The sequence below is a fragment of the Bubalus kerabau genome, chromosome 3, assembly GCF_029407905.1.
Source record: "Bubalus kerabau isolate K-KA32 ecotype Philippines breed swamp buffalo chromosome 3, PCC_UOA_SB_1v2, whole genome shotgun sequence".
Lineage (NCBI taxonomy): Eukaryota > Metazoa > Chordata > Mammalia > Artiodactyla > Bovidae > Bubalus > Bubalus kerabau.
In genome coordinates, this window is record NC_073626.1 from 23,220,360 (window position 1) to 23,233,289 (window position 12,930).

At 40.2% G+C, this 12,930-nt stretch overlaps 1 pseudogene; it reads left to right on the top strand.

Annotated features, from left to right (window-relative positions):
- The first annotated feature begins 10,449 nt into the window (after window positions 1-10,449).
- Window positions 10,450-11,377, top strand: LOC129647509 (olfactory receptor 12D1-like; annotated as a pseudogene).
- The last annotated feature ends 1,553 nt before the right edge of the window (window positions 11,378-12,930 follow it).

Below are 12,930 nucleotides of genomic sequence, written 5' to 3' on the forward strand. Positions count from 1 at the left end.
CATACCAACCTCATATTTCTTCATAGAGAGAGGAAATAAATCCTACCTTTCAAGGGAAAGAGTGTCAAAGAATTGTGGCCAACAGTCCCATCTCTAACTGTTGAAGAAACCAGTACTCGAGAAACCAAGCACCACACTCAGAGAGTTGGAGAACTCAGGTTTATTTCACCGGTGGGCCCAGAGGAGCTAACTCTCCAAGCTCTGAGCCCCAAACAAACCGGTTACAGAGTTTTTTATACACAACAGTGGGTTTGCAGGGGCTAAAGCAATTGCAAAGAGCAGGACAAGGGTGAGTGAGATAAACTCCTGTTCCTAGTATTGTGAGTCCCCACTTTCTGAGACCTATGTGATCTAGACTGCAAGGAGCAAGCTGGGTTACAGAGGCAGAAGGAGAAGAAAGTTATGTAAATTTAAAATTTTCCTCTTCATAACTACAAATAGCTTTCATAGCCCTCATATACAAAGTACACTTACTCCCTCTCCTAGTTCTAATGTGTATAACATTACAACATCAGTTCAAAGTCCAGGTCTTTTCATCAAGTCAAGGTACAAATGGGGCTTCTTGTGTAGATCCTTCAAGTATGATTTCTTATAGTCTGAAGAACTTAGAATAAAGAGTCAAATTATCTGCCCATCACAAACTCAACAAATAATATTACAATAGATATAGAATGACCAAAACAGAAAACTTTTATTGTAAAAGGGGAAAATGGGAGGCACATAACTGTAACAGGACTTTCCTGGGGGCTCTGATGGTAAAGCGTCTGTCTACAATGCGGGAGACCTGGGTTCGATCCCTGGGTCAGGAAGATTCCCTGAAGAAGGAAATGGCAACCAACTCCAGTACTCTTGCCTAGAAGATCCCATGGATGGAGGAGCTTGGTGCAGGCTACTGTCCATGGGGTCACAAAGAGTCAGGCACGACTGAGCGACTTCACTTTAACAGCAACATAGCAGTAGTAAACTCCAAGAGGGGGCATTTTTCTAAATTTGCCCCTAAAGCCCAATATGATGAAATTGAAAATGATGACACCGATGAAATTATTTTTAAAAATATTTTCAGATCAGATCAGATCAGATCATTCGCTCAGTCGTGTCCGACTCTTCACAACCCCATGAATCGCAGCACGTCAGGCCTCCCTGTCCATCACCAACTTCCGGAGTTCACTCTGACTCACATCCATCAAGTAGGTGATGCCATCCAGCCATCTCATCCTCTGTCGTCCCCTTCTCCTCCTGCCCCCAATCCCTCCCAGCATCAGAGTCTTTTCCAATGAGTCAACTCTCCGCATGAGGTCGTCAAAGTAATGGAGTTTCAGCTCTAGCATCATTCCTTCCAAAGAAATATCAGGGCTGATCTCCTTTAGAATGGACTGGTTGGATCTCCTTGCAGTCCAAGGGACTCTCAAGAGTCTTCTGCAACACCACACTTCAAAAGCATCAACTCTTCGGTGCTCAGCCTTCTTCACAGTCCAACTCACACATCCGTACATGACCACAGGAAAAACCATAGCCTTGACTAGATGAACCTTTGTTGGCAAAGTAATGTCTCTGCTTTTGAATATGCTATCTAGGTTGGTCATAACTTTCCTTCCAAGGAGTAAGCGTCTTTTAATTTCATGGCTGCAGTCACCATCTGTAGTGATTTTGGAGCCCAGAAAAATAAAGTCTGACACTGTTTCCACTGTTTCCCCATCTATTTCCCATTAGGACTTTACAATTATTATTAAGATATACTCAATTAGACAAATGCCATATTCACAAAGCTCTTTGATACAAGCTTTTCTCTGAGTTGAGCTGAGGGTCAGGGGACTTTGGAACAATATTGTTAAGATTTCTAGGAACATTTTTGTCTGGTTGAAAGGGTCTATAAGTCATGTCCTTAAGATTCTTAGAGGTTTTTGTATCTAGCATAGAGGGTCTAGGAGACCTGACCTTAAGTCTTTTAGAATCTAATCTAGGTTTCCTCTTTATTTTTCTGAGGTCCCAACAAAGGATCTTACAGCCACATCCTTGAGATATCTATCCAAAGCCCACATTTTACTCCCAGCACCAGAATTTGATCTTTGCTTCAACATCATTTTTACTTTGATAACCTTCTACCATGTAGAGTATCTACGACTTACATACAGTTATACTTTTGAGTCTGAACTGTCTGGCTTCTTTAAATTTCCTCTAAATTCTGCTTGAAAGCTGAGTGGTTTGGTTTTTAGCTCATCTCATTCCTTATGTATTTTATAATTGTCAACTAAAAGAAATTGTTTGGAACTTTCACAATTCTTCCTGGTAGTCTCCTCAGCAAGATATATGGGCTCAGGGTGACGTCAGCATCATGGCTGTATGGCTCCCTTTGCCACTCCCCTTCCATCTAAAACCAGTAAAACATCCATAACTCAACAAAATTGCCTCTGCCCAACACCCCACGATGCCAGAGAATTCCACATATCTGTGCATATAAGTGTTAGGACTAGAACATATAGAAAAGGCACAACCAGGAGCAGAGGACGGATAGGGATTATAATTCCCAACCTCCAGGGACAGCAGCTGAACCTACAGTCCCAGAAAACAGAGTATCTTCAGGGGAGGCACCACATGACTCCAATCTCTGAGCCTCAGCAGTCCCCATGGCCATAGGCAACCAAGTGGCAGAGACAGTGAGGCCTGGGACCCCATCCCGCTAGTTGTGGAGACACTCCAACTCCAGGCAGCTTCCACCCACAGCAGCAATGCCCATGAACCCAACAACCCCGGGCAACATGGGGACCCTCCCAACCCTGGCTCTCCAGCCACCTCCACCCTTTTGCTGTGGTGGCTGGAGCCTGCAACACAGAAGGCCCTGGGTACAGTGGATGTGCTGGCCATTCCAGTGCCCTAGGTGGCAATGCCAGTGACAACAGGCTGGGCAAGGAGCTAACAACCCCGGAGGCACAAGCAGTGACAACAGGAGTACTGGATGACACCTTGACAGAGGTGCTAGAGGGAGCAAAGTGCCAATTCTCAAATGTAACCAGAGGTAGCTCGGGTAAGAGAAACCAAACTTATGCAGCACTGCTACCACTAGGAACCAAAGATAAGACCTCTCCTTTCCAACTTTTGAGTCCTCAGAATCAAATTAAAAAATAAAAAGTTTTACCTACAGAAGAAAGTAAAAGTTGCACAGTCGTGTATGCAGTAGGCCACCTACAAGGAACCAAAAGAAAGCCCTCTAATTTCTAACTTGTTGAATCTTCAGAATCAAGTTTAAAAATAAAAAGTCTTACCTACAGAAGAAAGTGAGGTTGCACAGTTGTGTCAGAATCTTTAAAGCTGCGCAGTCATGTCCAAGTCTTAGCAACTTCCATGGACTATACAGTCGATGGAATTCTCTAGGTTAGAATACTGAAGTGGGTAGCCTTTTCCTTCTCCAGGGGATCTTCCCAACCCAGGGATCAAACCCAGGTCTCACACTTTGCAGGAGGATTCTTTACCAGCTGAGCCACAAAGGAAGTCCAAGAACACTGGAGTGTGTAGCCTATCCCTTCTCCAGAGGATCTTCCTGGCCCAGGAATCAACTCAGGGTCTCCTGCATTGCACGCAGATTCTTTACCAACTGAGCTATCAGGGAAGCGGGAAGCCCACCTGTAGAAGAAAGGTGTTTGCAACTACAAATGCACTAAAAGGAACAACTCATCAAGCACCATTATGGACAACTGTAACGTATTCTCACAAAAGAAAATGACAGTTCTCCAGAAATCAGACTTAAAATATAATGTCCTCTAACAGATAAAGAATTTTAAATAGCTGCCATAAAAAAAAAAAAAAAAACTGCAGCCAAAGTCACATGCAGTGAAGAACTTTAGAAATATCCTTTTAATATATGAAAGAAAAATAAAGGTTTTCCACTATTGCATCCCTGCTACTGTAATAGATCTCAGCCAATGTAATTAAATAATAAAATGAATAGGAAATAAAAGAAGAGGAAGGGAAGAGACAAAAATCTTAAATAATGCAGAGTATATTATTTTTGACATTATAAAAACTGTAAATTTATCCAAAATAAGTTGAAAACTTCCATTCACACAAAAGCCTGTGCATGGATGTTCATAGCAGCTTTATTTATAACTGCTGAAATTTAGAAGTAAACAAGATGCCCTTCAACAGGTGAATAGATACTGGTGCATCCATACACATGCATGGATGCTCAGTCTCAGTTGTGTCCAACTCTTTGTGACCCTATGGACTGTAGCCCACCAGGCTCCTCTGTCCTTGGAATTTTCCAGGCAAGGATACTGGAACAGGTTGCCATTTCCTCTTCCAGGGGATCGTCCCAACCCAGAGACTGAATCCACATGTCTTGCCCCTCTTGCACTGGCAGGCAGATTCTTTATTAACTGTGCCACCTGGGAAGCCATATACATACAATGGACAGGTAAAAAGAAAAAAAAAGTACAGCTATCAAGCCACAAAAAGACATGAAGTCATCTTAAAACCATATTAATAAGTGAAAAGATTCCAAGTACATGGCATTCTGGAAAAGGCAAAACTGAAGACAATAAAAAGATCAGTGGTTGCCAGGAGTCTGGGGAGGGAGAGATAAAGAGATCTAACTCGGGATTTTTAGGGCAGGAAAACCATTCTATGTGACACTGTAACTGTGGATACCTGACATTATGCATTCGTCCAAACCCATAGAATGTACAACACAAAAAATGAAACACGATGTAAACGGTGGGCTAGAGAAGGAAATGGCAACCCACTCCAGTGTACTTGTCTGGGAAATTCTATGGACAAAGGAGCCTGGCCGGCTACGGTCCCTGGGGTCGCAAGAGTCAGACACGACTTCACGAATAAACCACCACCACCACATGGGCTTAATCAGGAATGATGAGCCGGTGTTGATTCATTGATTGTAACAAAGGTATTACTCTGGTAGAGATGTTGGTAGTGAGGAGGCTGTGTGGGAAACGAGGAGGGGTTATGTAGGAACTATGTATTTTCTGCTCAATTCTTCTGTGAAACTAAAATTGCTCCAAAAGTCTGTTCATTTAAAACAGCAACAATAAAATCTATGTAAATAAGAAGCAAACTTAAAATGAATTTGAAGCTTAAGTAATGCTGCCTAATAAAAACCAACATATACAAATCAAATATTCAGCTACAGCAATAATGATTATATAGAAAAGGTTGTAGGAGATGAAATACAACTAAAAGTAGAAATGAATTCACCTTTTAAAAATGAACAAAACTTACAAAAAATTTTTCTGTCCAAAGATTTAAATTAAAACTAAATAAAAGTAGCAATATATCACGTTTAAATATGAGATAATTAAATACTGTAACAGATCATTTGTACAAAAAAAAACAAAAACAAAATGAATCCAATTTACTTTAAAGAAAATTCCACAATCAGTGCAAAGGGAGTAATGAAGGAGACCACACAATTAATGAATAATGTTGCCACCTAGACCACTCACTCTAGAGTCTGAGCAGGTCAGTTCACTTCAGTTCAGTTCAGTCGCTCAATCATGTCAGACTCTTTGCTAACCCCATGGACTGCAGCACGCCAGGCCTCCCTGTCCATCACCAACTCCTGGAGTTTACTCAAACTCATGTCCATGAGTCAGTGATGCCATCCAACCATCTCATCCTCTGTCGTCCCCTTCTCCTCCTGCCTTCAATCTTTCCCAGAATCAGGGTCTTTTCCAATGAGTCAGTTCTTCGCATCCAGTGGCCAAAGTATTGGAGCGTCAGCTTCAGCATCAGTCCTTACAATGAATATTCAGGACTGATTTCCTTTAGGATGGACTGATTGCATCTCCTTGCAGTCCAAGGGACTCTCAAGAGTCTTCTCCAACACCACAGTTCATAAGCATCAATTCTTCAGCACTCAGCTTTCTTTACAGTCCAATTCTCACATCCATACATGGCTACTGGAAAAGATATAGCTCTGACTAGATAGACCTTTTTTGGCAAAGAATGCCTCTGCTTTTTAATATGCTATCTAGGTTGGTCATAACTTTTCTTCTAAGGAGTAAGCGTCTTTTAATTTCATGGCTGCAATCACCATCTGCAGTGATTTTGGAGCCCCCCAAAATTAAATCTCTCACTGTTTCCATTGTTTCCCCAACTATTTGCCATGAAGTGACGGGACCAGATGCCATGATCTTCGTTTTCTGAATGTTGAGCTTTAAGCCAACTTTTTCACTCTCCTCTTTCACTTTCATCAAGAGGCTCTTCAGCTCTTCTTCACTTTCTGCCATAAGAGTGGTGTCATCTGCATATCTGAGGTTATTGATATTTCTCCTGGAAATCTTGATTCCAGCTGGTGCTTCTTCCAGCCCAGCATTTCTCATGATGTACTCTGAATATAAGTTAAATATGCAGGGTGACAATATACAGCCTTGACATACTCCTATTTGGAATACTTATATTTCCTATTTGGAAACAGTCTGCTGCTCCATGTCCAGTTCTAACTGTTGCTTCCTGACCTGCATACAGATTTCTCAAGAGACAGGTCAGGTAGTCTGGTATTCCCATCTCTTTCAGAATTTTCCACAGTTTATTGTAGTTCACACAGTCAAAGGCTTTGGCATAGTCAATAAAGCAGAAATAGATGTGTTTTGGGAACTCTCTTGCTTTTTTGATGATCCAGCAGATGTTGGCAATTTGATCTCTAGTTCCTCTGCCTTTTCTAAATCCAGCTTGATCATCTGGAAGTTCATGGTTCATGTACTGCTGAAGCCTGGCTTGAAGAATTTTGAGTATTACTTTACTAGTGTGTTAGATGAGTGCAATTCTGCAGGAGTTTGAGCATTCTTTGGCATTGCCTTTCTTTGGGATTGGAATGAAAACTGACCTTTTCCAGTCTTGTGGCCACTGCTGAGTTTTTCAAATTTGCTGGGATATTGAGTGCAGCATTTTCACAGCATCATCTTTTAGGATTTGAAATAGCTCAACTGGAATTCCATCACCACCACTAGCTTTGTTCATAGTGATGTTTCCTAAGGCCCACTTGATTTCATATTCCAGGATGTCTGGTTCTAGGTGAGTGATCATACCATCGTGATTATCTGGATCATGAAGATCTTTTTTTGTATAGTTCTTCTGTGTATTCTTGCCACCTCTTCTTAGTATCTTCTGCTTCTGTTAGGTCCATACCATTTCTGTCCTTTATTGTGCCCATCTTTTCATGAAATGTTCCCTTGGTACCTCTAATTTTCTTGAAGAGATCTCTAGTCCTTCCCATTCTATTGAATGGAAATATTGAATGATAAGCAGGTCAGGCTTATCAAAGACATGGAGTCACAGAGAAAGCAGCTATTTTGGTTGGGCCACAGAACTTCAACTGGGCCCATCAGGGCCACAACCAATCCATCCACCATTAAGCCAGATAGACAGGTTATGTCCACCAGCTCCAAGTACCATCTGGGAGTGGCAGAGAGGGTAATAATTACTAGTAGTGATTATATCCTTTGACAACCACCCAGAAGCATCCAGCTATCCTGGGAGAGTCAAAGATAAAGAACTAGATCAAGGAACCAGCCATAGAAATAAATACTTCCTGCAGGAAGCCCTCTAGCATTTTTGGCATCACTTTAAAGATGTAGAGGGGAAAAAAAAAAGATGTGGAGATTGTCAAGGAAGGACAGAAATACAAATATATGGACTCAGAACAATAATTTACACAATGAGTATACAATAATTCTTATTGATTTGTATTCTATTCATAGCATATCCTAGAACAAGAAATTATTAATGTGATGAATATGTAATAAGTTTCGGCAAAGCAAGAAAAATAAACTGCAGTAGAAAGATACATAAAGTACATGGCATTCATAACTGTAATTAGAAAACTTTGATAGATGTTAGATCACATACAGGTATTCCTTCAATGAATCAGATTTTTTACCTAAAGGATATAGAAAGAAGTGAAGATACACATTGGAGAGATGTGCCTCATTCTCGCAGAGAGAAATATGAGCTCAGGGGGCCCAAAATTAAAGAAAATATTTTAGTGTTGATGCCAACAGTGAAGAATCTGATTTAGAAGAAACAAAAACAATACTACTTCTCCATATTCCTCTTTTTTGTTGTTGTTTTCCATAGAACCACAGTGATAAATGAGCAAAATATTTAAAAGGTATTGAAATACAGATATCTTTCTGTATGGATCAATGGGATATCACTGGCCCTCATTCTTTAACTGTCATTGCTCAATTTCCTTCCATTTCATACAGAGTTTTTGAAGGAAAGTGCCCAAGATAAGAAAGTGTATCCATACCTCTGGTCCCAGGAAATAAAAGGTAATTTAAGAAAACACGAGGTCATTGTGAATTGTCTCAAACTGTTTGTGGTTCTAAAACTAAGAAAGAAACACAGTAAACAAAGAAAATAGGAACAACAACAAAAATGGAACTCAAGATATGAATTCCCCGAGGAGAGTTCTCTTATATTGCAAGGAAAGAAAGGTAACATGTTAATTATTATAATAATCGTCACCAGGGGACACCCTCTCTTAGGGATGATATGTTTAAAGATCTGTGGATCATAAAAACAGGCAGAATTTCAGCAAGAAGAGGTTTTAGAAGATGAAGAGCTTATACTGTAATCCATCATGTCAAATATGTTTCTACTCTTTATTTTTCAAGTATTTTTATACCATTTACTTTTCAGGAGTGTCAACCTGATAAGCCTTCTTAACTGTGAATTTGAACAGTCAACCAGGTAGGAAAATGAACTAGGAGACAAGCTGAAGAGTTGTCCATATTATCTGTCTTCTTGCCTGTAGTAAATTTACAAGCCAAGCATTTAGACCTGTTTCTTATCTTATAATGAGCCTTGTGTTTGTAGATTATGAAGGTTCTTTACTGCCTACAATTTTATTGCCATATCTCTAGATATTCTCAAAAGTAGATATGTAATCTCTAAACATTTACAATGCAGTGAAATAAATCATTTAGTACAGAAAGTTTCATTGCCACTTTTTTAATGTTAGGAAAAGATTTTTTCTCCAAATGAATTTTTGATACAATTTTGTTTTGTGTAGAGAACCAAAACTAATATCTGGCATGACAATTATATCTTAAGCAGGAGTGACAGAGTTTAACAATTTACAAAATATACTTGGTTATTAAGGAAAATTAATAATAATTATTAATTTCCCTGATGCTGGGAAAGATTGAAGGTGCGAGGAGAAGGGGATGACAGAGGATGAGATAGTTGGATGGCATCACCAACTCAATGGACATGAGTTTGAGTAAACTTTGGGAGTTGGTGATGGACAGGGAGGCCTGGCATGCTGCAGTCCATAGGGTGGCAAAGAGTCAGACACGAATGAGTAACTGAACTGGACTGATTAAGGAAAATTACTCTGAATCCCTTGAAGCCAGTCTTTCATAAAGATGTAATAAAAGTTAGATAATTTCTCAAATATTTATCTAGTTATAAAGCCTAGAATCCCACAGGATCCCTAGAAATGTCCCCTAATTCACTTTTCTATTTTAGTCACTTAAAATCTTTTGTCTCTCCTCTCAGGGATTTTCCAAACTTCAGATGATTTCCTTTCTATAGGGAGCACTTTAATGTTTGCATCTCTATTCAGATTCTTATAGCTCTTATTATCCTTTCATTGTCTTTTTCCTGAAGTGAAACCCTTCAGGTGCTTTCCTACTAAGTCAAGAGACAGCAGGGGGGAGTGCTTAAAAGTTTCCCCTCTGTTAGAGCTGACTTAGGATGATAAAAGGGAAGTTGTATCAGAATGTAGAAGTTCACAGCCAGATAAGATGGTAGGCTGGCAACATGCTCTGAATCTCTGGGTGAAGGAAAAAATAATGATAAACCTAATGAAGAAAAAAAGTGGTTAGGAAACAGTCCATTACCAACATGTAACCTTAAAATTTATGAAGTTAATGGTCCAAATATTGTACAATTTCTGGTGCTGTAAATGTTTAAAATAACAATGCTCTCCCTCAGAATATGGTGTCTAGGTAGGAAAATCCTCAGCAGGAGGCCTTTGGTTCTGATGAAAGTGAAAGTGGCTCAGTCATGTCCGGCTCTTTGAATTCTCCTGGGCAGAATACTGGAGTGGGTAGCTGTTCTCTTCTCCAGGGAATCTTCCCAACCCAGGGATCAAACCCAGGTCTCCCACATTGCAGGTGGATTCTTTACAGGCTGAGCCACCAGGAAAGCCCAAGAATACTGGAGTGGGTAGCCTATTCCTTCCCCAGGGAATCTTCCCAACCCAGGGATTAAAAATCCAGGTCTCCCGCATTGCAGGTGGATTCCTTACAAGCTGAGCCACCAGGGAAGCCCAAGAATACTGGAGTGGGTAGCCTATCCCTTCTCCAGGGAATCTTCCCAACCCAGGGATCAAACCCAGGTCTCCTGCATTGCAGGTGGATTCTTTACACGCTGAGCCACCAGGGAAGCCCACAGGAGATAGCATTTCATTATTGTTTTGTCTTTTAAGTGATGCTGAATCAAACCTCCGTCACTGAATTTTTCCTCCTGGGAGTGACAGACATCCAAGTACTGCAGCTGGTTCTCTTCATGGTTTTCCTTACAATTTACTTGCTCAATTTGGCTGGAAATGGAGCCATCCTGATAGTTGTCATCTCTGATCCAAGACTCCATTCTCCTATGTATTTTTTCCTTGGAAACCTGTCATGTCTAGATATCTGCTACTCCACGGTGACTCTGCCAAAGATGCTGGAGAACTTCCTCTCTACGCACAAAGCAATTTCTTTCTTGGGATGCATAAGCCAGCTTCATTTCTTCCACTTTCTGGGTAGTACAGAGGCCATGCTTGTGCCCGTGATGGCCTTTGACCGCTTTGTGGCTATCTGCAAACCACTTCGTTACACTCTTATCATGAGTCATCAGGTCTGTACCCAGATGGCTGTCACTATCTGGATCATTGGGTTTTTCCATGCCTTGCTGCACTCAGTAATGACATCTCACTTAAACTTCTGTGATCCCAACCACATCCATCACTTCTTCTGTGTTGTTAAGCCATTGCTCAAGCTGGCTTGTGGGAACACTGAGCTCAACCAGTGGCTGCTCAATAATGTCACGGGGACTTTTGCCATGGGCTCATTCTTTCTAACCCTTCTCTCCTATTTCTACATTATTATTTATCTGTTCTTCAAGACCCATTCTTGCAGCATGCTCCATAAAGCACTGTCCACTTGTGCCTCTCACTTCATGGTGGTTGTTCTTTTATTTGGTCCTGTTTTTTTTCATTTACATCCGTCCTGCTTCGGGTAGCTCTGTGGACCAGGAACGGATCATTGCCATTATGTACAGTGTGGTCACTCCCGTACTAAATCCACTGATCTATACTTTGAGGAACAAGGAAGTGAAGGAGGCATTGAGGAGGGTGATCAGAAGGAAACTCTGACTTGAAGAAGTCTACGATACCTTCTGAAGCATAAACAAGCAATGAGACAGTTGAGATGTGAAATTATATTGCTTCTTAAATTGTTTATCAAATATATAAATACATATACATAGATATAAATACATATGTATGTGTGTACATGCTAAATCACTTCTGTCAGGTCTGACTCTGTGACCCTTTGGACTGTAGCCCTCCAGGCTCCTCTGTCCATGGGATTTTCCAGGCAAGAATACTGGAGTGGATTGCCATTTCCTCCTCCAGAGGATCTTCCAGACCCACAAACTTCCAGACCCACGTCTCTTACATCTCTTGCATTGCCAGGGGGATTCTTTACCACCAGCGCCACCTGGGAAGCCCATCTATACATGAGGACCTGGAAAAGGCTTGTTTAGTGTTCAACAATGCATTCTTAGGTAATAGAAATGAAATGTGAACAAATGAAGCATCAGCCATGGAAGTCTAATGCTGAATTTGTTTTTGAGATACCAGTGATAAAATAGATTTGCTATATGTCTCAACAAACTCTTCTCTGGATTTAGTTATAGAAATTTGCCTCTATTGCCCATGTAACATGTACAGTTTTTTAGCCTGTCTAAATCACCCCTCCAGGTTAGCACATTTTAATGTGAGAAGTAAAATTATTATGCTTTCAGATTTTGAGAATTTTAATTTAGGATATAATTACTCAGAAAATTAAATGTTAACTCACCATTTAACATACTATTTAAGGCAAATTTTTAAGAGGTACATCATTATTTCTTGTTATCCAAGCAGGGAGGCAAAATAATAAATAAAATTATATTGTAATCATGAATGAACAGAAAATAACCAGTCATTTTTTTTTCTTTTTTTTTTTAATTTTTAAAATTTTACATAATTGTATTAGTTTTGCCAAATATCAAAATGAATCCACCACAGGTATACATGTGTTCCCCATCCTGAACCCTCCTCCCTCCTCCCTCCCCATACCAGCCCTCTGGGTCGTCCCAGTGCACCAGCCCCAAGCATCCAGTATCGTGCATCGAACCTGGACTGGCAACTCATTTCATACATGACATTTTACATGTTTCAATGCCATTCTCCCAAGTCTTCCCACCCTCTCCCTCTCCCACAGAGTCCATAAGACTGTTCTTCAAACAATTTCAATGTTTTTAGAACTCAATGGTCAAACTCTCAGTTACTATGAAGTGTTATTAAAAATGGAGGCAGCTTGAAAAGACATCTCAAGAATATCTTCTATCTTATTTGTGGCTTATTTATTTTTCTCAACTTCTGGTCATGGAAAATGTTGATTTATAGAATTTTTTCTAATCTTTTGTTTTTCTTTTATATTCTACCCTTATTTCAACAAACTGTAAAGCAGTGTGACATGATGTAATATAAGAGAAATATTAAGAATAAATAAATTATTACATTCTTTCACTTCTGTGTTCTTAGTCTTATACTTAGTGGCTTTAACTGGTAACATTTTCATTATCACTGCAACTTCCATGGATGGTAGTCTCTGTTTACCTGTATATTTCTTCCTGAAACATCTCTCCTTCTTGGACCTA